Source organism: Dermochelys coriacea, chromosome 5 (assembly GCF_009764565.3).
Source record: "Dermochelys coriacea isolate rDerCor1 chromosome 5, rDerCor1.pri.v4, whole genome shotgun sequence".
In the NCBI taxonomy this organism is placed as follows: Eukaryota; Metazoa; Chordata; order Testudines; family Dermochelyidae; genus Dermochelys; species Dermochelys coriacea.
The window spans coordinates 79,499,997-79,523,902 of NC_050072.1; the positions used below are offsets into that span (position 1 = coordinate 79,499,997).

The 23,906-nt window shown below is 41.5% G+C and overlaps 1 protein-coding gene across 15 annotated transcripts in view; it reads left to right on the forward strand.

The window, feature by feature from the left end:
* Positions 1-19,255: 19,255 nt before the first annotated feature.
* Positions 19,256-23,906, forward strand: part of CSNK1G3 (casein kinase 1 gamma 3) — a 169,281-nt gene continuing 164,630 nt past the window's right edge. For 4 of the 15 annotated variants that reach the window (XM_043514310.1, XM_038402263.2, XM_043514311.1 and 1 more), the window contains exon 1: positions 19,269-19,579. The gene's annotated coding sequence lies outside the window, so the exon portion shown is untranslated. Of the gene's footprint in view, positions 19,580-23,906 lie in introns of all 15 variants that reach the window. The other 11 variants (XM_038402254.2, XM_043514313.1, XM_043514315.1 and 8 more) reach the window with 6 other exon arrangements.

Below are 23,906 nucleotides of genomic sequence, written 5' to 3' on the forward strand. Positions count from 1 at the left end.
ATGAGTCAGCAGTGTGCCCTTGTTGCCAAGAAGGCCAATGGCATTTTGGGATGTATAAGTAGGGGCATAGCGAGCAGATCGAGGGACGTGATCGTTCCCCTCTATTCGACACTGGTGAGGCCTCATCTGGAGTACTGTGTCCAGTTTTGGGCCCCACACTACAAGAAGGATGTGGATAAATTGGAAAGAGTACAGCGAAGGGCAACAAAAATGATTAGGGGTCTAGAGCACATGACTTATGAGGAGAGGCTGAGGGAGCTGGGATTGTTTAGTCTGCAGAAGAGAAGAATGAGGGGGGATTTGATAGCTGCTTTCAACTACCTGAAAGGGGGTTTCAAAGAGGATGGCTCTAGACTGTTCTCAATGGTAGCAGATGACAGAACGAGGAGTAATGGTCTCAAGTTGCAATGGGGGAGGTTTAGATTGGATATTAGGAAAAACTTTTTCACTAAGAGGGTGGTGAAACACTGGAATGCGTTACCTAGGGAGGTGGTAGAATCTCCTTCCTTAGAGGTTTTTAAGGTCAGGCTTGACAAAGCCCTGGCTGGGATGATTTAACTGGGACTTGGTCCTGCTTTGAGCAGGGGGTTGGACTAGATGACCTTCTGGGGTCCCTTCCAACCCTGATATTCTATGATTCTATGATTCTATGATAATTGTATCCAGTTTGCAAATTAATTCCAATTCAGCAGTCTTTCATTGGAGTCTGTTTTTGAAGCTTTTTTGTTGAAGAATTGCCACTCTTAGGTCTGTAATCGAGTGATCAGAGAGAATGAAGTGTTCTCCGACTGGTTTTTGACTGTTATAATTCTTGACGTCTGATTTGTGTCCATTTATTCTTTTATGTAGCGACTGTCCAGTTTGACCAATGTACATGGCAGAGGGGCATTGCTGGCACATGATGGTGTTCTGGGCCACGGTGCTCGAAGCACTACAGGTCCGGCAGGAGTACTCTGAGAAAAACGAGGCTTACACACAGCTGTGAGTTATTGGCTTTACTGAAGGTTAGTGACCCACCCGCAACGGGGACTCCAAGAGTTGCAGTCACGAAGGCGGGGAACCCAGCACACTGGAGCTTTGCCTGGGACGGAGTCCGACGGAGGGGCAGACAGTCAGCGTTAATAAGCATTTCACAAAAACAACTCATGAATATAAAATTAGGTGCTTCTTAAAGGGGGACTTTCTACTACCTGGCGAAGGGCCATGCACAGCAGCTATGTCCTTCAAGAACTATCTATATCCTGCAATAACACAGCAGCTGTGTCCTTCAAGAACTATCTCCTACAATAACAAAGCAGCTATCTATGTCCCACAGTAGCCTCTCGGCTCGAGAAAGCGAAAGTTCCCTAGCTAGGCCATAACAAAGTCTTCCGCAGTCCCTTACAGATGGCATATATCACATTGATAGATGCACAGGTGAACGCGCCTCTGATAGTGTGGCTGATGTGATTAGGCCCTATGATGGTGTCCCCTGAATAGATATGTGGGCACAGTTGGCAACAAGCTTTGTTGCAAGGATAGGTTCCTGGGTAAGTGGTTCTGTTGTGTGGTGTGTGGTTGCTGGTGAGTATTTGCTTCAGGTTGGGGGGCTGTCTGTAAGGAAGGACTGGCCTGTCTCCCAAGATCTGTGAGAGTGATGGATCATCCTTCAGGATAGGTTGTAGATCCTTGATGATGCATTGGAGAGGTTTTAGTTGGGGGCTGAAGGTGATGGCTAGTGGCGTTCTGATATTTTCTTTGTTGGGCCTGTCCTGTAGTAGGTGACTTCTGGGTACTCTTCTGGCTCTGTCAATCTGTTTCTTCACTTCAGCAGGTGGGTATTGTAGTTGTAAGAATGCTTGATAGAGATCTTGTAGGTGTTTGTCTCTGTCTGAGGGGTTGGAACAAATGCGGTTGTATTGTAGAGCTTAACTGTAGACAATGGATCGTGTGGTATGATCTGGGTGAAAGCTGGAGATATGTAGGTAGGAATAGTGGTCAGTAGGTTTCCGGTATAAGGTGGTGTTTATGTGACCATCGCTTATTAGCACCATAGTGTCCACACAAGAGATCCACTTCCTGGACACTACGGTGCTAATTATCTTGATTATCACTACAAAAGGTTTTCTTCCCCCTCCTCCTCCCCGCTCTCCTGCTGGTAATAGCTCACCTTAAGTGATCACTCTCCTTACAGTGTATATGGTAACACCCATTGTTTCATGTTCTCTGTGTATATAAATCTCCCCACTGTATTTTCCACTGAATGCATCCGATGAAGTGAACTGTAGCTCACAAAAGCTTATGCTCAAATAAATTTGTTAGTCTCTAAGGTGCCACAAGTACTCCTTTTCTTTTCTGCGAATACAGACTAACACGGCTGCTACGCTGAAACCAGTAATCTATTGTGATAGTACAGGGGCAAACAATGCCACAAACAGGTGATGCATCCCTTCTTAAACTGTATGCGGGATCCCTTTATTATTATTGTTGATTATTATTTGTATTGTCATAAAGCCTAGCTGTCCAGTATAGATGAAGTCCCATTATGCTACATGCTGTGCACATATATAATGAAAAGATGTATCCTGAACTTCTTGAAAACCCACTAACTGGCTGACAAACCAAGATATAGCACCTAAGTGGCAAACTTTTCCCTTTAATCGTAAGCACATTGTACATGTTTTGAAACTGTTTTATTGAAAGTACAGTGTTCATTTACACATCTTTGGAGTATAGAATGGTTAAAGCCCTTTTTCCTGTGAACTGAAAGAGGTTACCACAGGTAAATTATAGACAACTGAGTCCAATTAAGGGCAGACTGTGACCTTTAAAAACCTCTTCCAGTGGTAGAAAAGCAAGCTGCAGAAGTGTTGTGTGTAGTAAAGGGAGAAGATTTCCTCTTCCTCTTTTCTTTCTAAGGGCATTCTTGTGTTTATTTCTGTTTTGAGGAGAGGATAGGCCCAGAGTGGGTTAGAGATGGTGGCTGGTAGCTTGTATATAAAGAGATAATATTCCAGGAGAGTTAATAAAATAACAAATACATTTTCTCTGGTGTCTAAAGAAACCTCTTTGGCCATCTTGGGATCTACCCTGTAAATATTGTAAATAAACCAATGTTAAGAATTAAACTTCTAGAGTAAGAGTGATTTACTCCAGCCATCCTCCAATGCCAAAGAGAGAAATGCTGAGCCATGGTGTGACAAAAAATGGTGTGCTATCTCTAATATACATAAATGTGTGGGTTTTTTTTAATTACCAAAACATTGAATTGATTAAGTGAATTTTTTCCAGATTTTTCATTATCAAAAAATGGATGTTACTACTCTCTGCCCTGATTCACAACAAGAATTTTCTGGGGGATGAAAAAAATAAAAAACTCTCACAGGATGAGAAAAGTGTTTCCTGTCCAGCGCTGTTATTTATAATAAAAAAATTATTAGAACTAATCAAAAAATCGGGGAGAAGGGATTTTGCAAAAAACCCCAAACAACCAAACCTCATTTTCTTTCCTGTCTTTTCTTCATTTAAAAAAAAGACAATTTTTTTGGCTAGAACTACTATTTAGTAAGAAGGTAATTCATTTTCAGATGATTTATGTTAAGTGTTTACCTAGATTACTCGAGCCATCTACTCTAGCACTACATGTATCAAAATGTGTATCTTTCTCTCATTAAGGGCTTAGTCCTTGTCTCATTGAATGGCAATGGAACCATGATATGGCCTTTAGACTCTAAAGCAGAGGTGGGCAAACTACAGCCCATGGTCCACATCTGGCCTGCGGGCCCATCCTGCCTGGCCCCTGAGCTCCCGGCTCGGGAGGCTAGCCCCTGGGTCTTTCCCCACTGTCCCACCTCCCCCACAGACACACTGCCGCACTGCGGCATGGCTGGCTCCAGCATGGTAAGGGGCAGGGAGCGGGTTGGATAAGGGGCAGGGGGTTCCGAGGGGTGGACAGGGAGCAGTTGGATGGAGCGGAGGTTCAGGGGGGGTAGTCAGGGAAAGGGGAGCAGGGGGAGTTGGATGGGGGTTGGGACCCAGGGGGCAGTTAGGGATGGGGGTGTGGATTGGCAGTCAGGGGACAGGAGTGGGGTTCCGGGGGCAGGCAGGGGTCAAGGAGCGGGGGGGGTTGGATGGGTCAGGGGTTGTGAGGGGTGTGGGAAGTGGGAGGGGCTGGATAGGGGGCGGGTGCCAGGCTGTTTGGGGAGGCACAGCCTTCTCTACTCAGCCCTCCATATGGTTACACAATCCCGATGTGGCCCTTGGGCCAAAAAGTTTGCCCAACCGTGCTCTAAAGGGTATATCACACATATCCAGGTGCAATCACACCTCTGTTTGCAGTGTAAACATACTCTTAAGGTGAAATCCTGTTCCTACTGAAGACAATGGCAAACTCCCATTGTTTTCAATAGGTCCAGGATCTCTCCAGACGTATTATGCTATGTTATTTGTACATCTCAGTATCTAAGGCTGAAGTGGATGTGAGAGATGTATATGATTTGATGAAAGACAAAGGACAGATATACAGGATTACATTTTATAATTCTTTCGTGAAAATGCAGTAATTCAAAAATACTGCTTGTCCCATGTCATAGCAAAGGCTCTTTCTAGCAAGCTGGAAGAAGCTATAAAAGAAGAGAAGTGACACTGAACAAAGACTGAACTGGGGAGGTGGTCCCAGGTTGAAGGTGAGTCCCAGCCTGTGTATGGAAGATCTGTAATCTGCTTGTATTATCTATCAGTGTGAAACACTGCTTGATTCAAATCCTGTCTACTTTATAGAACTTGAATTGCAATTTTACTTTGATTTCTTAGGTACCAACTTTGATCTGTATGCTTATTGCTTATAGTCACTTAAAATCTATCTTTCTGCAGTTAATAAATCTGTTTCATATTTTACCTGAAACAGTGTGGTTTGGTTGAAATGCTTGGGAAATCTGCTCAGGTTGCAAGGGCTGGTGCAGGTCCACTTCCCTTTGTAGAAGTGTTGGACTGGGTAATAAATTTACACTCGTCAGTATTCTGACCAGGGCAAGAAGGTACAGCCCTTGGCTCCTAGGTTGGGGAGCTGCAGGAATTGGCTGGAGTCTATCTATTGCTGGTTCATGAGTGGCTGGCAAAAGCATTCCTGTAACTCAGCTAAGTGTGTCCCTGCCTGTGGATGTCTGAGTAAGTACAGTACCTAACAGAGGTTTGTGGCTTAGCAACAGCATCACAGTGTGAGAGGAAGCCGAGGTTGGAGGGACAGAGGATTCAGCAGTACACCAGTTCCAGGTTGCACCCTAGGGAATCCATCACAGACCCCTTTTGGTATAAGCAGTTAGACAATATTTGAGGTCTTGAGGGATTGTTTCTGTCAGGAAAAGAAATGGATGATGCAAGGAAGATAAATTATTTAGTGCAATTCTTTTTATTTATAAAGAATATACACAAAGGCTTGCTTCCTGAATACAGCAGAAACAAACAATAGGCAATGTCCTTGTTCACTATTTCTAGTTAGACCCTTAGTGCTTTATGTCTCTTCTCCCTTCCAGGGACATGCTCACAACTTGTCAGGATCACTTGGCAAGTATCTTAATTAATCAGTTCCCTCTCATTGCAGGGCAGTGGTGCACCTTGGCCCCTCCTCTTCTCTTTCTGTGGCATGCAATAGTTTAGCCTCTTGTGGGCTGCAACATTTTCTTCTAATTTTGGTTGTTGATTTAGTGGGCAGGTGTCTGGGTAATGTTTGTGGCCCATAGTGATAATTTTTGGCTTCAAACTTTGATTCTGACTGCTTCTCTTGCTGTCTGCTAGCTTTCTCTCTCCAACACACAGCTTGTTAAACAATCTCCTAGTTCCTGAGGGAACACCTCAACCTACATGTCTTACCTTCTGATCAGGCCTTGCCATGCAACACTTCCTTGGGTAGTGACTTCCTGTTGTTTCCAGCTATTGCTACATAAAATGGGCATAATTTCTCCTTCCATTTAATCAGAAAGATGGGTGCTTAACACACCCACTAGCTTTAACCAGGTCTGTGATTGTCTGTAGATCAAAGACCTGCTTGATGGCTGCCACTAACATCTTCCAGCATAAGAATATTTACCTATCTCACTCTTCCTAGCCTTTTATCAAGTAAAGTTCTACTCTGATTGAAATATATAAAAAGTATATAATGGAATTTCATGTTTTTTCATTTACTTCAATACTGAATCTGCTCAGTTTACAAGTTAATTTATGATTTATGGGTGTTACTATCCGTCTGTCTGCTGGGTGGTTCCAACTGGATTCTGAGACAAATTGCCAGGGAGCATATAGCAAAAATGAAAAAAAAAATTAGAAATTAATAGTAATGTAGATCACTTCTAAAAATAGGGAGAGAACTTAATGAGTGAAAGTAGAATGGCAGGTAAAATTAGATAAACCAGTATTTTTCATAAATCATTTATTAGCTTAAAAGGAGAACTCAGAATATTAAGATGGAAAAAGAGATTGTTCTGTTCTTCTTCTCTTTTTGTGGTGAATGTAAAGAATATATCTGTAAACAGCATTTTTAAATTATGACAGTGTTGGATATATGGACTTCAATTTTTTTAAATTTGACACACAAGTTAACTTCACTTGTTCTAATTACTGAACTTAATGTGTTTAAACAAAACATTTAAATGACAGATAAAAGTTTACTAGAAAGTGGTACAGAATACAACAGTAATCTATTTGAGAATGGATAATAAACTGAAAAAGGAAAAGACTTCATAATTTCCCCTAATACTATAGTTCCAATTGTAAGTTTTGCTGGGGAAAAAGGTAAGACACATATCCAGTGGAATAACTAAATTTTGTTTCTGGACTCTTAATAAAGACTGGGAGTGGTTGGATTATTACAAAACCTAAACTTAATTTCCCCAATACTAATTTCTCCCTCCTGTTATTCACACCACCTTGTCAACTGTCTGTAATGGGCCACTCTTTTACCACTTTAAAAGTTATTTCTCCTCCCTGGGTATCCTGCTCTTAATTGATTTATCTCGTTAGACTGACCTAACACGTGGTAAAGCAACCTACATCCTGTCATGTATTTATACCTGCTCCTGTATCTTTTACTTCATACATCTGAAGTGGGTTCTAGCTCATGAAAACTTATACCCAAATAAATTTGTTAGTCTCTAAGGTGCCACAAGGATTCCTTGTTTTTTTTTGCTGATACAGACTAACACAGCTACCACTGAAACCTATAGGTAGAGTATTATTCAAATTATTTAAACTTATATATTAACAGGTGCTATCAAAATAAATTTTGCCTTCCAAATGGAAGAGAGAGAATGGAATGAAGTAATATCTATTAGGAGCAGTGCACTGCCTGCAACTTGATGGAAACACCATATACACTTTTACAGAGAGTCTAAATATATGACTGAAAGGCTGTGGTCCATGAAATTGGTATTATACAAGTAGCACCGGAGAAAGTGTAGTGAGAATGCCCAAAAATACAGAACTCCTGGTAGAAAATATTACTAAAAGTATAGTTGGATTAAAAAATATTAAGTTCTTCCTGGAGGGGTTTATCTTTGGAATAGACAATACTGAAAAGGCACCTAAAGAACCACAATAATTGTAAGGATGTTACTTCTAGCTGGGAATCGTGCTATATAAAGAAAGTGGAAGTCTCCTTTTCTTAGTGATTTGTTATGCAGCCTGGGGGAGGAAATGGAGTTTTGGATTTACTTATTTCAAAAACTAAAAAACTTTGAAGACGTGTCCTCCTCTCTTAAATTGCATTGTAGAACATGCTCATGCTCTGTGGAAAAACAGAAGAGAAAAATGAACATATGGCCCATTTAAATGCAGTAGTCTGAAAAGAGTAAATCATTTGTGTGTCAAGTGTCAGAATACAGTAGAGAATTCTTAAGTTGTTGGTTTCATAATGTACATTTCAATACTGGATATTAGGGACATTTCCTATTTTATTATGCAACTTCACAATATTCTATTTAAATACTATTTTATTTTACAAAAATAGCGGTAATATGACAAAAGATGTACATTTGTTTGTGGAATATAGCTTGTAAATATGTATTAACCTGATTTGTATAAGATCTATGCCAACTTCAATAAAAAGCTACTTTTACCTTCCTCTGCAGCATGGGTCACTAGAAGGTTTAAACTACTGTAAATAGTGGATTCTCTATAACTTGAAGTCTTTATATCATGATTTGAGCACTTCAGTAATGCAGGGGCTCTGGGTCTATTACAGGAGTGGGTGAGTGAGGTTCTGTGACCTGCAATGTGCAGGTCAGACTAGATGATCAAGAAGTCCTTGAAGTCTGAGTCTGTGAGTCTACTGAATCTTTGTTGGACTCTGCAACTCCATTAGATAAATAATGGAGTAGCTCTGAAATGTGAAGTAGGACTGTTTTCTATAAAGGCCAGGGGCCTGATTAACACAGATGCTGAGTGCTTGCAGCTCCTGCTGACTTTGTTGGAAGTTGGTTTTGCTCAGCAACCTTTATAAATGACTCCAAGATATATTTTTGTTAGTATTTATTAAGGTGGGATTCCAATGAGTACAAAAGAATTATAATAAATCTTACCAATTAACTTTCTTAGCAGAATGGGGAGTTCATCCATGGAAATTCACTAAAGGGAAACCATCTCTTTTTCAGATGAAAATAGAATGCATGCAGTGATTCCTCCAGGCAGCAATATATTAGTCCTCAGAAAGCCAAGAGGGAAAAATAGTACAGGTATATGTTAGCTACCACTATTCCTATGTTTCATTTGATCACATAGGACTAAAATCCTCTCTTATTTACACCCAGGTGACCTTATGAAACAAAGTGAAATTTTGTCCCTAGATAGTTGCAGAGAAACATTGTCTAAAAGTTTCATTGAAAATAACTAAACTCCTAAAAGAGAAAAATCTGTATTGATTTCTCTATAAATTCACATATAGCAACCAATTTGTAAAAGCTCACAACACTCATCTTTTTTCCAATTTGTTATATAGCAGCTGCCACCATTTATAGATTACAAACTCAAGGTTTTTCCATGGAGAAACAATTCATAAGTATGTCCTTGGCCTTGTCACAGTGCTCATCGTCCCGTGTTTAGCATTATACTGAAAATATTATGATCTTGCTTATTGTGAATGAAGGAGAATATGCATCTGTGGAAATATCCTTCACTGCAAAACATATTCCTCAAATGTTGTGACAAATTTAAATAGCAGCAGCAACAACACAGAATACTGAAATTTTAAAAAGCAGGCTTTATGGAATTAACCTCATTCTCTTTATTTAAGGGAGCAGAGAAATTATAATCTCATTCCTCATGCTCTGCCTGGGCAATCTAAGAGGCTCCTGTTGCGAGGTAGAGTGAGATCTTTTCTGCAAAGTCCTGGGTTGAAGACAGGTTCCATGATTCTAGACTGGATAGGGCCCTGAGTCTTCACGGAACATGCTTCCTGAAATCATCTTGAACATTCATGTTTGAAAGTCATGGATTTCTTGGAAAAAAAACCCAAAAACAAAAAAAACCAGAGGCGTCCTTGTGGCTAACAAATTTACTTGGGCATAAGCTTTCGTGAGAAGCTTAGATCCCACTTCATCAGATGCATGGAGTGGAAAATACAGGAGCAGGTATAAATACATGAAAAGATGTGAATTGCCTTACCAAGTGTGAGGTTAGTCTAACGAGACAATTCAATTGACAGCAGGATACCAAGGGAGGAAAAATAACTTTTGAAGTGGTAATGAGAATGGCCCATTTCAGACAGTTGACCAGAAGGTGCGAGTAACAGTAGGGGGAAAATCAGTATTGGGGAAATTAGGTTTAGGTTTTGTAATGACCCAATCACTCCCAGTCTTTATTCAGGCATAATCTGATGGTGTCCAGTTTGCAAATTAATTCCAGTTCTGCAGTTTCACGATGGAGTCTGTTTTTGAAGTTTTTTTTGTTGAAGAATTGCCACTTTTAGGTCCGTTATTGAGTGGCTAGGGAGATTGAAGTGTTCTTCTACTGGTTTTCATATGTTATGATTCCTGATGTCAGATTTGTGTCCATTTATTCTTTTTCATAGGGACTGTCCGGTTTGGCCTATGTACATGGCAGAGGGGCATTGCTGGCACATGATGGCATATATCACATTGGTAGATGTGCAGATGAACAAGCCCCTGATGGTATGGCTGATGTGGTTAGGTCCTATGATGGTGTCCCTTGAATAGATATGTGGACAGAGTTGGCACCGGGGTTTGTTGCAGGGTTTGGTTCCTGGGTTGGTGTTTTTGTTGTGTGGTGTGTAGCTGCTGATGAGTATTTGCTTCAGGTTGGGGGGGCTGTCTGTCCCCCAAGGTCTGTGAGAGAGAGGGTTCGTCCTTCAGGATAGGTTGTAGATCCTTGATGCACTGGAGAGGTTTTAGTTGGGGGCTGTAGGTGACGGTTACTGGAGTTCTGTTACTTTCTTTGTTGGGCCTGTCTTGTAGTAGGTAACTTCTGGGTACCCTTCTGGCTCTGTCAATCTGTTTCTTCACTTCAGCAGGTGGATATTGTAGTTTTAAGAACACTTGATAGAGATCTTGTAGGGGTTTGTCTCTGTCTGAGGGATTGGAGCAAATGTGGTTGTATTTTAGAGCTTGGCTGTAGACAATGGATTGTGTGATGTGGTCTGGATGAAAGCTGGAGGCATGTAGGTAAGTATAGCGGTCAGTAGGTTTCTACTGTAGGGTGGTGTTTATGTGACCATCGCTTATTAGCACTGTAGTGTCTAGGAAATGAACCTCGTTTGGACTGGTCCAGGAGAGGTTGATGGTGGGGTGGAAATTGTTGAAATCTTGGTGGAATTCCTCAAGGGCCTCCTTCCCATGGGTCCAGATGATGAAGATGTCGTCAATGCAGCGCAAGTAGAGTAGGGGCATAAGGGAAGAGAGCTGAGGAAGCGTTGTTCTAAGTCAGCCATAAAAATGTTGGTATACTGTGGGGCTATGTGGGTACTCATAGCAGTCCCACTGACTTGAAGGTATAAATTATCTCCAAATCTCAAATAGATGTGGGTGAGGATAACGTCACGAAGTTCAGCCACCATGTTTTTCGTGATGGTATCAGGGATGCTATTCCTGATGGCTTGTAGTCCATCTTTGTGTGAATGTTTGTGTAGAGAGCTTCTACATCCATAGTGGCTAGGATGGTGTTTTCTGGAAGATCATCAAAGGACTGTAGTTTCCGCAGGAAGTCAGTGGTGTCTCGAAGATAGCTGGGAGTGCTGGTAGTGTAGGGCCTGAGGAGAGAGTCTGCATAGCCAGATTATCCTGCTGTCAGGGTGCCAATGCCTGAGATGATGTGGTGTCCAGGATTCCCAGGGTTATGGATTTTGGGTAGTAGATAGAATACTCCTGGTCGGGGCTCTAGAGGTGTGTCAGTGTAGATTTGTTCCTGTGCTTCTTTAGGGAGTTTCTTGAGTAGATGGTGTAGTTTCTTTTGGTAATCCTCAATGGGGTCAGAGGGTAATGGCCTGTAGAATGTGGTGTCAGAGAGTTGTCTAGCAGCCTCTTGTTCATATTCCGACCTATTCATGATGACTACAGCACCTCCTTTGTCAGCCTTTTTTATTATGATGGCAGAGTTGTTTCTGAGGCTGTGGATAGCGTTGTTCTGTTCGGCTGAGGTTATGGGGCAAGTGATGCTGCTTTTCCACAATTTCAGCCTGTGCTGAAATTAGATCCTTTAGGTTGGCATTTCTTTTAGACTAAATGTAAGTAGACAAAATAAACTTAGACCTATTCTAACTTGTACAGCAGAACAAAGTTTAAAGAACCTCTTGGTAATTACTAGAGTAGACATTAACATAATTAAAGTGAGTTGATTCTTCTCTTTGAAGGCAGGCTGGCAGCAGGACTCACTCTTGGGGCTAGATTCCATCCTGATTTAAAAGCTTGTGAAACCTAAGAAGCTCCCTCAGAAGACTTCAAAAGTGAGTATAATAGTATAATTACAGTTGGATGAGTAAATTAGAGGAACCCTGAATCTGAATATACTCTGAATTAGACAGTAGTCTTGCAAACCTACTAAACAAGATTCATCTCATTATGGTTGTAACTTCCTTTGCCCTTCCCCCTGCTGCATATCCTCAGTGCAGAGGCAGTGTGTATTTCTATGTTTGCACAGTGCCTAGCACATTGTGGCCTGGAGCCTCTGAGTGCTACTGCAATACAAAAAATGATTCAACATATTCTTGATCATGCTAAATGAAAAAACAATTGGAAGTTCAGAGAACGAATTCTGTTGTGATATTCCTAGCAATCCAGTTCAATATTGTTCTCCCTACACTAATTTTTCTCAGATTTCTCTCCTGTTGTATTTGACAAAGAATTCCTAGCCATATTCAGAACACCTTAACATTATTATGGAACAATTTGCTCCATCCCTCAGGCTGGGGAACAGAGAAAAGCAGGTGGAGGTGGCTGTAAGCAGCTTGGAAAGGGTAAGGTTTTTGTTTTTTTTTCCCTGAACTTCTGTCAGTGCCTGGCTGTTCATATTACCTGTTTGGGGAATGATTAGGAGATCCTGTGGGTGGAATCTTTGAGGAATAGCAGTGGAAAGAATGGCTGGATACTGTGAAGTTTGGCATGTAAGACAGTTGCCCTCTTAATGTACTTTTGTGGTACTTATCACATACTACTTTTCTTTAGTAGAATCCCAGCTTGGTTAGTGGTCACTACAGGTGATTTAAATCAATAGGGAAACAAGAGGTGGGTTGGGGAGGAGAATGCCAAAATCCACAGTAATGGAGTGAAAGGTTAAACTTAATATCCTCTTTCCAGGGGAGCGGAGCGGAAAAATACAATACACAGCTTGATCTGCAAAGAACTCATGCCAATTCTTGAATTCTTCTTCTTTGACATAAGCAGAAAGATCAACAGCATAACTTGTGATGAATCAGCAAAACCAGGAAGGAGCAAAGCTGTAAGTTGAATAATGGCTGTTGTAAAGGCCAATGAAAACACTGCAGAATAGCCTGAAATACATATATTTGTATTCCTGATCATAAACCATGTATCTATTACATCAAGCAGGTGACAAGCGTATGAATATATGCAAAGGTGCAAAGTGAAAATCTCTACAAATATTAGATTGTTTAAATTTTCTGTTATAAATGTTTCTTTATATTAGATGTTTAATGCATTTTGCTGTCAGCTTAATAGAGACTGTTCCAAAAAGCAGCATTGAAATATAAAACAATTATACTGTATTTTAACATGGCATCTGAAAAAGCTACAGAAGCAAAGACACTATTACCCTCTGCCAACTGTAGCTGAAGACTCCCCAGTGCAAAACAATGAATACTGAAACTTAGCAGTTGAAGATCCTGGTGGGGAATTACACTTCTGGTGCTTGTCAACGTTGTGGTAGACCACTCTATAAAATAAAATCTTTGCAAAATTAAGGGACTTTTTATACTGACAAACTGCCATTTTACTGTATGCACAAGATATTTTCAAAACATTGAAAAGCCATGAACCCAATAATTGGCATACTGTGATTTGACACTTGAAGCACTTTGCTTCACTTTGATAAGCATGCATGAATGTTGTTCAGTGTTATGAAAATCAAGCAATGACATCTTCTCTATTTTATGTACTTGAGGAAAGATTCTGCCTAATAAACTCAGAATTGGACTGAAGCATGACCTTTATTTGCTCATGACAGAATTAGTTCCTTTCTTTTAAACAGAACTTTATTTGGGGGACTGGGGTGGATACCTGCCGGTCAACCCTAAGCCTGACCAATTCCCCATAAGTCTATAGTCACAAGTTTGTCTTGGAAAGAATTCTGACTGTACAGCCATTGCAGCTGTACATATGCTCCCTTGAAGTACTGAGCTGTTTTGATGAAAGTGTATTTCCCCAGCCAAATACAAAGTGTTAACTCTGGCATTATAACAGCCTAACCCTGGAGTCAGACAGTCCCTTTAGGTACTCCCATCTATTTAGTCATCCAAACAAGCCTGCCTTTGTGATAGGTGGTCCCTTACTCCAAAAATCACAATACTCTAGGTTACTCCCAGTCCCAAAGAACCAGTCACTTGACCCAGGACAGTTATTACCATCTGAGATTGTCACACCAGGGGTTTTTTTCTGTTGGAAAAACTCTTTCCAGCTAAAGAGAGGGAACAAGGGATGTTCAATAAGGCTTTAATTTTAATACTCTACATTTCAAAAGCTTTGTTTTTTGTATTTCCTTATCTTTAATAAAAGATTAAAAGGATTTCTAATGGGGTGGTTGCCATGGCGCTAAGCAGGCTGAGGTCTCTGTCACTAAAGTTGCCTTGGTTAATGTTGGACAGGGACTGGACTATGTTGACACCTTTGGCCAATTTATGCGATCTAAAGTAATACTGCAAGCACCAGCTCCTTCCATACCCTCATATTTGAGCACTTCTTCTGTATTTCTAAAGGGTTCTGGTGAAAGTGGGGAATACTCATGTGTTCCACTAAATTATGGTTTTATGCAAGCAATAATAAGATGTGACAACTGCCCCTATCCCATTTACATCATCTAATATTTTATCCATTTCTTAAAACTCAGTTTTATATTACCAATATATACTCAAACATTCAAAACAATTACTATACTTTCCACCTTCAGGTGAGGGACACAGCAGATGCAAGGAGTTTGATTTTTTCCTTCCTTTATTTCTCTAAAATCATAAAGATCGAGGTATTGAATCAGGTATTAGTTACCTCACCTGTTCAAAGCTCTATCCTTCCACCTGGGCAGGTGTGGGAGAGGGATGAAAAAAAAAAAAGGGCCAAGAGCAAAATTCTCTCACCTGCACAGGTGTGATCTCTATTATAGCATTTATAAAATGGAACCTAGAGGCTTCAACCAGGACTGCGGCTTCATTTTGCTATGTTTGCTGTACAAACATAAAGTAAGGAGTAGTCTACAACAGGAAGAGCTTACAGTTAAAACACAAGACATTGTGTGTGTTGGGAAGGAAAGGGAGACATTTGCCTCAATCACCTCACTTGTGTATATCACTATTTCTATGCATCCGTTTTGGTGGTATTTTAATATCAGCATGTACATATACAATGTTATGGGATAAAGGCAGGGTGGGATTAAGTCTTAGGTAAGAAGGGACAAGGAATGCTGAGGGGTAGAGAGGAGGTTGGCAGGCAGCATGGAGGAATTGATTGTGGAGATGGAAATGGTGGCAGAAAGGACTATGATGTAGAAGGATAGAGCAAACACTAAAGGTGAAAAAGTACACAGTAAACTGCAGAAGGCCTCTGACAGCATCGTGGTGCTGGACTGAGATAATGCAGAGATGTGATGCTTCCGAGAGAGGAACCTTAGAAGGGGTCCATAAATTAAACACTCCAATGAAATATACACAGAAGGCCATCTGCAAGAGGCAAATGTCCCCATGTAAAGCAGCTAATTTTACATATATACCTTTCCAGCTTCTGCTGCTTAACTGGGGAAGGCACTGTGTGTCAGATCTAATACTGAGGGCACAAATAAATTACTGATGCAGGAAAAATTAAAAGGGAGGGGATTCCTTCCTTCCTGAAGTGTAAATACCTCTATAACCTGCTTAATAAGTTTCAATTTCTGATGTAAATTTTCAAGAGTAGAAGTGAAGTGTCCCCTATGTCAAGGTTCCTTCCCCACTCTGAACTCCAGGGTACAGATGTGGGGACCTGCATGAAAACCTCCTAAGCTTACTTTTACCAGCTTAGGTTAAAACTTCCCCAAGGTACAAACTATTTTACCCTTTGCCCTTGGACTTCCACTGCCACCACCAAACGTTTCACTGGATTTACTGGGAAAGAGTTGTTTGGAAACGTCTCCCCCCCCCAAAAATCCTCACCAAAACCTTGCACCCCCCCTGCCTGGGGAAGGCTTGATAAAAATCCTCACCAATTTGCATAGGTGACCACAGACCGAAACCCTTGAATCTTAAGAACAATAAAAAAAACATTCAATTTCTTACAAGGAGCATTTTAATATAAGAAAAAGGTAAAAAGAATCACCTCGGTAAAATCAGGATGGTAAATATCTTACAGGGTAATTGGATTCAAAACAGAGAATCCCTCTAGGCAAAACCTTACGTTACAAAAAGACACAGACAGGAATATCCATTCTATTCAGCACAGCTTAATTTTCTCAGCCATTTAAAGAAATCTCAATCTAACGTGTATCTCACTAGATTACTTACTAAATTCTAAGACTCCATTCCTGTTCTTTCCCCGGCAAAAGCATCACAGGGACAGACACAGACCCTTTGTTTCTCCCTCCCTCCAGCTTTGAAAGTATCTTGTCTCCTCATTGGTCACTGTGGTCAAGTGCCAGCGAGGTTATCCTAGTTTCTTAACCCTTTACAGGTGAAAGGGTTTTTCCTCTGGCCAGGAGGGATTTTAAAGGTGTTTACCCTTCTCTTTATTTTTATGACACCCTATTATCAAACTCTATAGTCAAAACTCATGACTCAGAGCTCACAACCGCATAAGACTGGTTTAAAAAGGAGACAACACTTCCCGTGCTTCCCCCCCCCCCCGCCCCAAAATCCCATACCCCACAATAAGAGGGCCAAACAACTAGCACTCTCGGTAAACAGTAGTGTAAAAGAAGTAGAGAAAGACATCCTTTAAAAACTGAAGTCAAATCCTCCTAAAGAAAATAGGAGCAAAAACTCTGGCAAGTCAAGTGTAAAAGTATAATTAGGCAGGCCCCAAAAAGAATTAAGACCAACTAGCAAAAGACATACAAGCAAACAGTTTTTTTTTTTTTTTTTTTTTTTAAAAAATACAGCATGAGCAGGAAGCATACCAAACAATTAGTGGGGCTGATTCAAGGAAGACAAAGCTATTGTGAAGAAGCTAAAATACTTTGCATCAATCTTCACTGCAGATGATGTGAGGGAGATTCGCACACCTGAGCCATTTTTTAGGTGACAAATTTGAGGAACTGTCCCAGATTGAGGTGTCAATAGTGATGGTTTTGATAAGTTATACAGGAATAAGTCACCCGGACAAGATCGTATTCTCCCAAGAGTTCTGAAGGAACTCAAATATGGAATTGCAAGACTAACTGGGGTATGTAGCTTATCACTTAAATCAGCTTCTGTACCAGGTGACTGGAGGATTGCTACTGTAATGCCAATTTTTAAAAAAGGCTCCAGAAGCAATCCTGGCAATTACAGGTTGGCATAGCTAACTTCAGGTGTACCTGAACCAGGCAGACTGGTTGAAACTATTGTAAAGAACAATTATCAGACACATATATGAATATGATTTGTTGTGCGAAGAGTCAACACTTTTGTAAAGGGAATTCACGACTCATCTATGTATTAGAATGCTTTGAGGGGCTCAACAAATTTGTGGACAAGGGTGATCCAATGACTATAGTGTATGTGGATTTTCTGAAAGCCTCTAACAAAGTCCCTCTCTAAAGGCTCTTAAGCAAAATAAGCAAACATGGCAGAAGAGGGAAGGTCCTTTCATGCATCAGAAAATGGTTTAAAAAAAAAAAAAAGGGAAACAAAGGGTAGAAATAAATGGTCAGTTTTCACAATGAAGAGACAAATAAAAGAGCCCCTCAAGAATCTGCCCTGCGACTGGTGTTGTTCAACATATTCATAAACTATCTGAAAAAGGGGGAAAAACAGTGAGGTGGCAAAGTCTACAAACAATACAAAATTATTTAAGATCATTAAGTCCAAAATGGACCATGAAGACTTACAAAAAAGGGAGCTTACACAACTAGGTGACTAGCAACAAAATGGCAGATGAAATTCAATGTGGATAAATGCAAAGTAATGCACATTGGAAAACAATCCTCAATACATGAAGGGGCCAAAATTCAGTGTTCCCACTCAAAAAAGGAGATCTTGAAGTTAGTGTGGCTAGTTCTCTGAAAACCTCTGCTCAATGTGCAGCAGCATTAAACAACTTATGTGTTAGGAATCATTAGGAAAGGGATAGATAATACTGAAAATATCATGCATTATATAAATCGATGGTATACCCACACCTTGAATACTATGTGCAATTCTGATCACCTATCTCAAAAAAATTACGATAGAATTGGAAAGAGAACAGAGAGGGGCAACTAAAATGATGGGGGGGGGGGAATGAAACAACTGCCTTTGGAGGAAAGATTAAAAAGACTTTGCATTGTTCAATTTAGAAAAGATGACTAAGGGGGATATAACAGAGCTCTATAAAATCATTAGCAGTATGGAGAAAGTGGATAGGGACGTATTACTTATACTGTCACATAACACAGGGGGTCACAGAATGAAGTTAATAGCAGATTAAATCAACACAAGGAAGTACTTCACACAACACACAGTCAACCTGTGGAACTGGTGGCCAGGAAACGGTGTGAAGACCAAAAAAGTCTAACTTGGGTTCAAAAAAAGGCTTAGGTAAATTCATGGAGAATAGGTCCATCAATAGCTAATAGCCAAGATGGTCAGAGAAACGATCCCATGCCCCTGGATGCCCTAAACCGGACTACCAGAAGCGGGGACTCGATGACAGGGGATGGCTCACTTGCGAATTGCCCTGTTCAGTTCTCCCTGAGAGGCATCAGACCCCGACCCCAGTCAAAAAGCGGCTACGGAGCTGGAGGAGCATTGGGCAGACCCAACATGGCGGTTCTTCCTTCCGCACCCCAATGGCGCCTCTTATTTTCCAAACTGATCTTCGCAACCCACCGGCGGGAACTGCAGGTTTTTCACGGGACAGCTGCGAGCCTCCTACAGGAGGTGCCGGGACGCGGGTGCCCGCGGCTCCCGGCAGCGCTAGGAGAGAGCTGCCTGCGCTGACGGGAACGACGCCCCCAGCAAAGACGCTCCTTCGCAAGGCGTGGGCGGCGGCGGCGGCGGCTCCAAGGTCCCGGGGGGAGCCGCTGCCCCGGAGCCGCTTCCAGGACAGACCCCGCGTTTTATTGAAGCGGTTAAGTCTGCGATCTCGCGAGTCACCCAACGCTTCTTATTGGCTCGTTCCCAATTCCACCGGTCTCTGCGCTGATTGGCTGAGAGGCCTGTCGCTCTCCAGTAGAAAAGGGAGTCTTGGAAAAGGGGAGGCTCCTGAGACCGTCTAGGGTTCCCTCCTTTCTCCAATCACATTTTCCCTCCTTCCTCGTGTCACTCAGGGCCCGCCCACCTGCGCGTGTGGCCTCATGTGCTCCCGCCCTTTTCCTTTCCTTCTCCCCGTGCCCTCCTCTCCTTCGGCATGCTCCTGCCCTGGGGTCCGCGTCCCGGTTAGCCCCGCCTGCTGTGGCTGGGGGGGCGGGGCGGAGCGGGAAGGGGCGTGCGCTGTGTGTGTGTGTGTGTGTGTCGCCGCCGCCGCCGCTACAGCCGGGGCGGTTTCCGCCGCCGTTTCCCTCTGACTCGGAACCCCTCTCGGGCTGCGCCCTCCCCCTCTGACCCCATTTTTTCCGCTCGCACCGCAGGCGGGGAGGGCGGCCGGGCAGGATCCGAAGGGGTCAGCGCGCTGGGGGCACTCGCCGCCGTCCGGACTGCCCCAGCCCGCTCTCGGCGCCTGGGAGCGGCGCCTACAGAACCGGCATCTCTCCGGCAGCGGCGGCGTCTCCTGCCCCAAGTGCCCGGGAGGTAACTGCCCCTCTGCCCCGGGGTGTGACTCGCATGCCGGCCGCCCCAGGCCAGCGCCGCTCCCGCCTGCCCGGCTCAGAGCCAGGCGGCGGCGGGGGTGTCCGGGGCCGCGGGGGTCGCAGGTTCTGTGTGCGCACGGGAGCCGGGCGTGTGGGCTAAGCAACGAGCGGCGGGCTGCGGTCGCCCGGTGTCTGTGACGTGGGGCGCTTGCTTGGAGACCAGCTCGGCGTGGGCAGCGCCTCGGTAGGGCGGGTGGAGGCTGCGGGCGAGGAGGTAGCTGGGGCCGGGTGGAGAGCGTGTATTGTGTGGCTGGGGGGCGTGCGTATGCGGGCGCTGGGAGGTTGGCTGTGTTCTTGGGTGGGAGGGATGATGATCGTCTGGTTGTGACTCAACGAGCACCCCCAGCGTGTTGCTGCGGCTGTGTTTTGTGTGCCCGAGTGCTCTTTTTACACGAGGGTGGAAATGACACAGAGACAGCTCTGTCCTCGTGGAAGAGGCATGTGTGTGAGGGGGGAATCTCGGCTTGACTCCCCGAGCCAGGAGGCAATCGGGGAGTCTAATCTCATCCATGAAGGGACGCGGCTCAACAGACCAGAATCCAGATTTAAAACTCTGGGGGGAGTATTTCGCTATTGTTGCTGGCACTGCCGTGTGTTGTGCGTAGCCCTTCGCAGCTTGGTGTAATAAGGTGATCGAGTGGTCAGACCTCAGTACTTCTTTTGCTTTGTTTACTGTTTGGTGCAAAAGTCATTCTAAATCCTCTAACTCCATTCTGTTTATTATTACTGCTAGAGAAACATTACTGACTTACTTTTCCTTTCAAGACTTTAATCATTCATTGCATACTACTGATAACGAATAATATTCAAGAAATGATCTGTTTTTGTGGAAATAGGTTAATATTTTCTGTCTGTAGAACTGTGTTAATTACATTATATTAGGTTGTTGAGTATACAGTAAAATGAGTCCAAGTGAGCTAGTGTTGATGTTTTAAAAAGTCCCCATTAACTTTAGTAAACAGGGGTTCTGTGAACTTGTTGTTTTTTTTTTTTAAATTCACTGATTTTTTTTTTTTAAACCTATAATTTCAAAGTGACCACCTTTTTAAATGACGCTAGCTGGGTCATTTAAGAATAAGAAAGCAGAATAAATCCGATCTCGTGTACCATGTTAATGCTTTGAGTTCTATGTTAAAAAATATTTGTCTTGGGAGTCAATATTTTTAGGGCTGGACCAAGATGAAAACATGGATGGGCAGTCAAGTTTCTACTTATCTGCTTGATCCTGAAGAATTGCAGGTCAGGTTTTTGATTACAACTTAACACTTCTCCCACAAAATAAACTTACCTTTGGAAAAAGGCCCTCTTGCCGGTCCAATTATCTGCTTGCTACAATACTAATTTGACTCATTGTGATCATATTTCACTATTTCTTAGATTGTCCCATAATAACTTTTGGCAGGAGTAATATGGTAGTGTTTTTCTCTAATCTTGCCAGTACAAGATACCAAAACATAAATTCTTAAGTGCATATTGGGGAGGCTTGCATTTGTAAACATAGGATTGTTGCAATATCCATCTTTATTTTTAGAAAATAGCTGGATTAAGTAACCTCAGGGGATATTTGTAACCAACTTGTAATATCTAGGTGTTCTGGGGTCAGAGTGTTTTATTTGTATTTCTTCAAAAAAAAAAAAAGCCCAAAATTTGTTTTGCAGAACCATATCCTGGTTTAAAAAAAATCTTAAGTCTTGAGCCACACAGAATTATTATGTGTTTTATTAGGACCCAGGTGTTTTAAGGGTAGATCATCCAGGTTGAAGAGCGAAGTGGAGGTAGTTATTGCCTACTAAATTTTCCAGAGGTATCAAATTACAGAAATAATTATGCTAAAGAACAGTATACTGATCAGTTGCAAAATGGTGTTTAATAATTTTAAATGTCTGCCTCTAGCAGGGTAGCTGTAGCGTTTAATGAAAAAAGTTGTAGCACAGTGTAGTTCATTTCCACTTAAAGCACTTCTTTAAAAAAAAAAAATGTTTCTTATCACTTAACTTTGATTTTTATTTTTTAAACTGTTATTTTGAAATGGGATACAAAGTTACTATTGCAGTTATAAGAGTGACCACAAAGCATGTGAAGAACAAAATTGACATGATGGAACTCGGTTTGCAATGAATCTGGGAGTCTTGCATGTTAATAGTTAGATTGTTGGGAAACCACAAATCTATACTACAAGAACAAGCAACAGTGTCGTCATTGCACCTCTCAATCTATAATTCATTCAGTCTAAGGTGTATATTTGTGTATCTTTCACATTTTGTTATTGATTTACTTCTGATTTTAGTGATGTATGCAGTTGTCTTTCCCCAGATTATTAAATGTGAAAAATTGAGGCAAATATTCAGCTAATTGTCACATGTTTATTTTTGTAGCATGTGTGTAAATGGATTGGTAGCCTAAGTAAACATCTATTCATATTTTCTCCTTCAGTTAAAAATGAATGGCTCTATTAAATCTTAGCTCTGTGGAAATAGGATAGTAAGAAAGTAGTTTGGAAAGATGGGCTTGTGGTTTAAAGTACAGAGCTAGTAGACAGAATATATGGGTTCTACATTGGTCTAAGCCAGCTTCAGTGCCTCTGTTTCCTCATCTGGAAAATAAAAACCCCAATCTCTATTGCAATATAGTTGTCAATCTTAGTTCCTGTTTGTTACAGAAGCTCAAAATGCTTTACACCTTCAGTTCAGCATCCAATCAATTGACAAATGCTTTAATAGTGAATAGTAAAATACTGTGAGCTGAGTACTCAAAAACACAGATGAGCCAGATATTTTTGGCTCATCTGCTTTGAATCTTTATAATGGTAGATGTAATAGTGTATTGGTATCCAAAAAGTAAATGGATAACTATTTTGCACAAAAAAAACCTTTAACAGGTATTGAATAATTTTGATGTGCATAAAATCTGTTCGTCTGACCTGGTAAAATAGTTAAGTAGGTAGATTAACAGCATTTTATCTCTTTATATATAGAAATATTGTTTTTAAACAAGTCTTAACTATAATTACACATTTTTTTTGCAAACTTATTCCTTTACTGGGTATTTTTAAAAAGGATGCCACTATATGCATGTTCTTAAATTGTATATCTTGAGAATATTAAAATTTATAATTCAAGAAATTGAGATGTAGCAGCATAGTTACCAGTGGGTAATGGCAGTCATCTTCAATACAAAGTACAGTAGAACCTCAGAGTTACGAACACCAGTTATGAATTAACCAGTCAATCACACACCTTATTTGGAACTGGAAATATGCAATCAGGCAGCAGCAGAGATGTATCTTCCCCCCCTCCCAAAAAGCAAGTACAGTACTGTGTTAAATGTAAACTACTAAAAAAAGGGAAATTTAAAAAAAAAAAATTTGACAAGGCAAGGAAACTTACTGTGCTTGTTTCATTTAAATTAAGATGGTTAAAAGCAGCACTTTTCTTATACATAGTAAAGTTTCAAAGCTGTATTAAGTCAATGTTCAGTTGTAAACTTTTGAAAGAACAACCATAATGTTTTGTTCAAAGTTATGCACAACCTTCATTTCCATGGTGTTCGTAAGTCAGAGGTTCTACTGTAGATACTTTCCAGATCTAGCTGCTATTTGATGTATATAAATATCCATCTTCAGTATTGTACCATTAGAAAAAAAAACAAACCACACACGTGCATTTAGCCACTGATACTGCTAGTGTTCTTTTACTGCCCTATGTTTAGGAGATAGCCGTCATTGTAAAGGAATAGAAACAAAAGGAAGCTTTATAAAAGCAGATGAATAATGGGTCAGAGAATTGTCTTTACATGAACCTGCACATCAGTTGATGATAGCACAGTGAGCTTTATGGCATCGGTTGCAGGGAGGATATTTAAACATTGTAACTGTGTTGGAAAATTCACATACTGAGTGTGGTAGTTAGATTCATGCAACACAGCTGCTTTTTTCATGCACCAGTGACCGCCTCTCCTACTGTTTGCCTACTAACCTTTGTCCATCAGTTCTACTTCCAACATTTGAAGCCTTTCAGTTTTATGCAGCTGCTGTATTTCACAGATTTTCACTTGTTGAGCCTCAAACCAATGTAAATGGGGAGTGATGGGGGGGGGGGGGTTCCACATTTGGGCGAAAAAGGAGAGAATTTAATCAGAAGCTGGCGGTGATTGATTGCAATTCACATCTTTCAGAGCTATTGCTTCAGGCTGTCTGCAGGCTTAGGAAGACAACTATGAAACAGTTTTCATGTGGTTCATATTTGTAAGACTGCAAGGGTTAGAGTAAT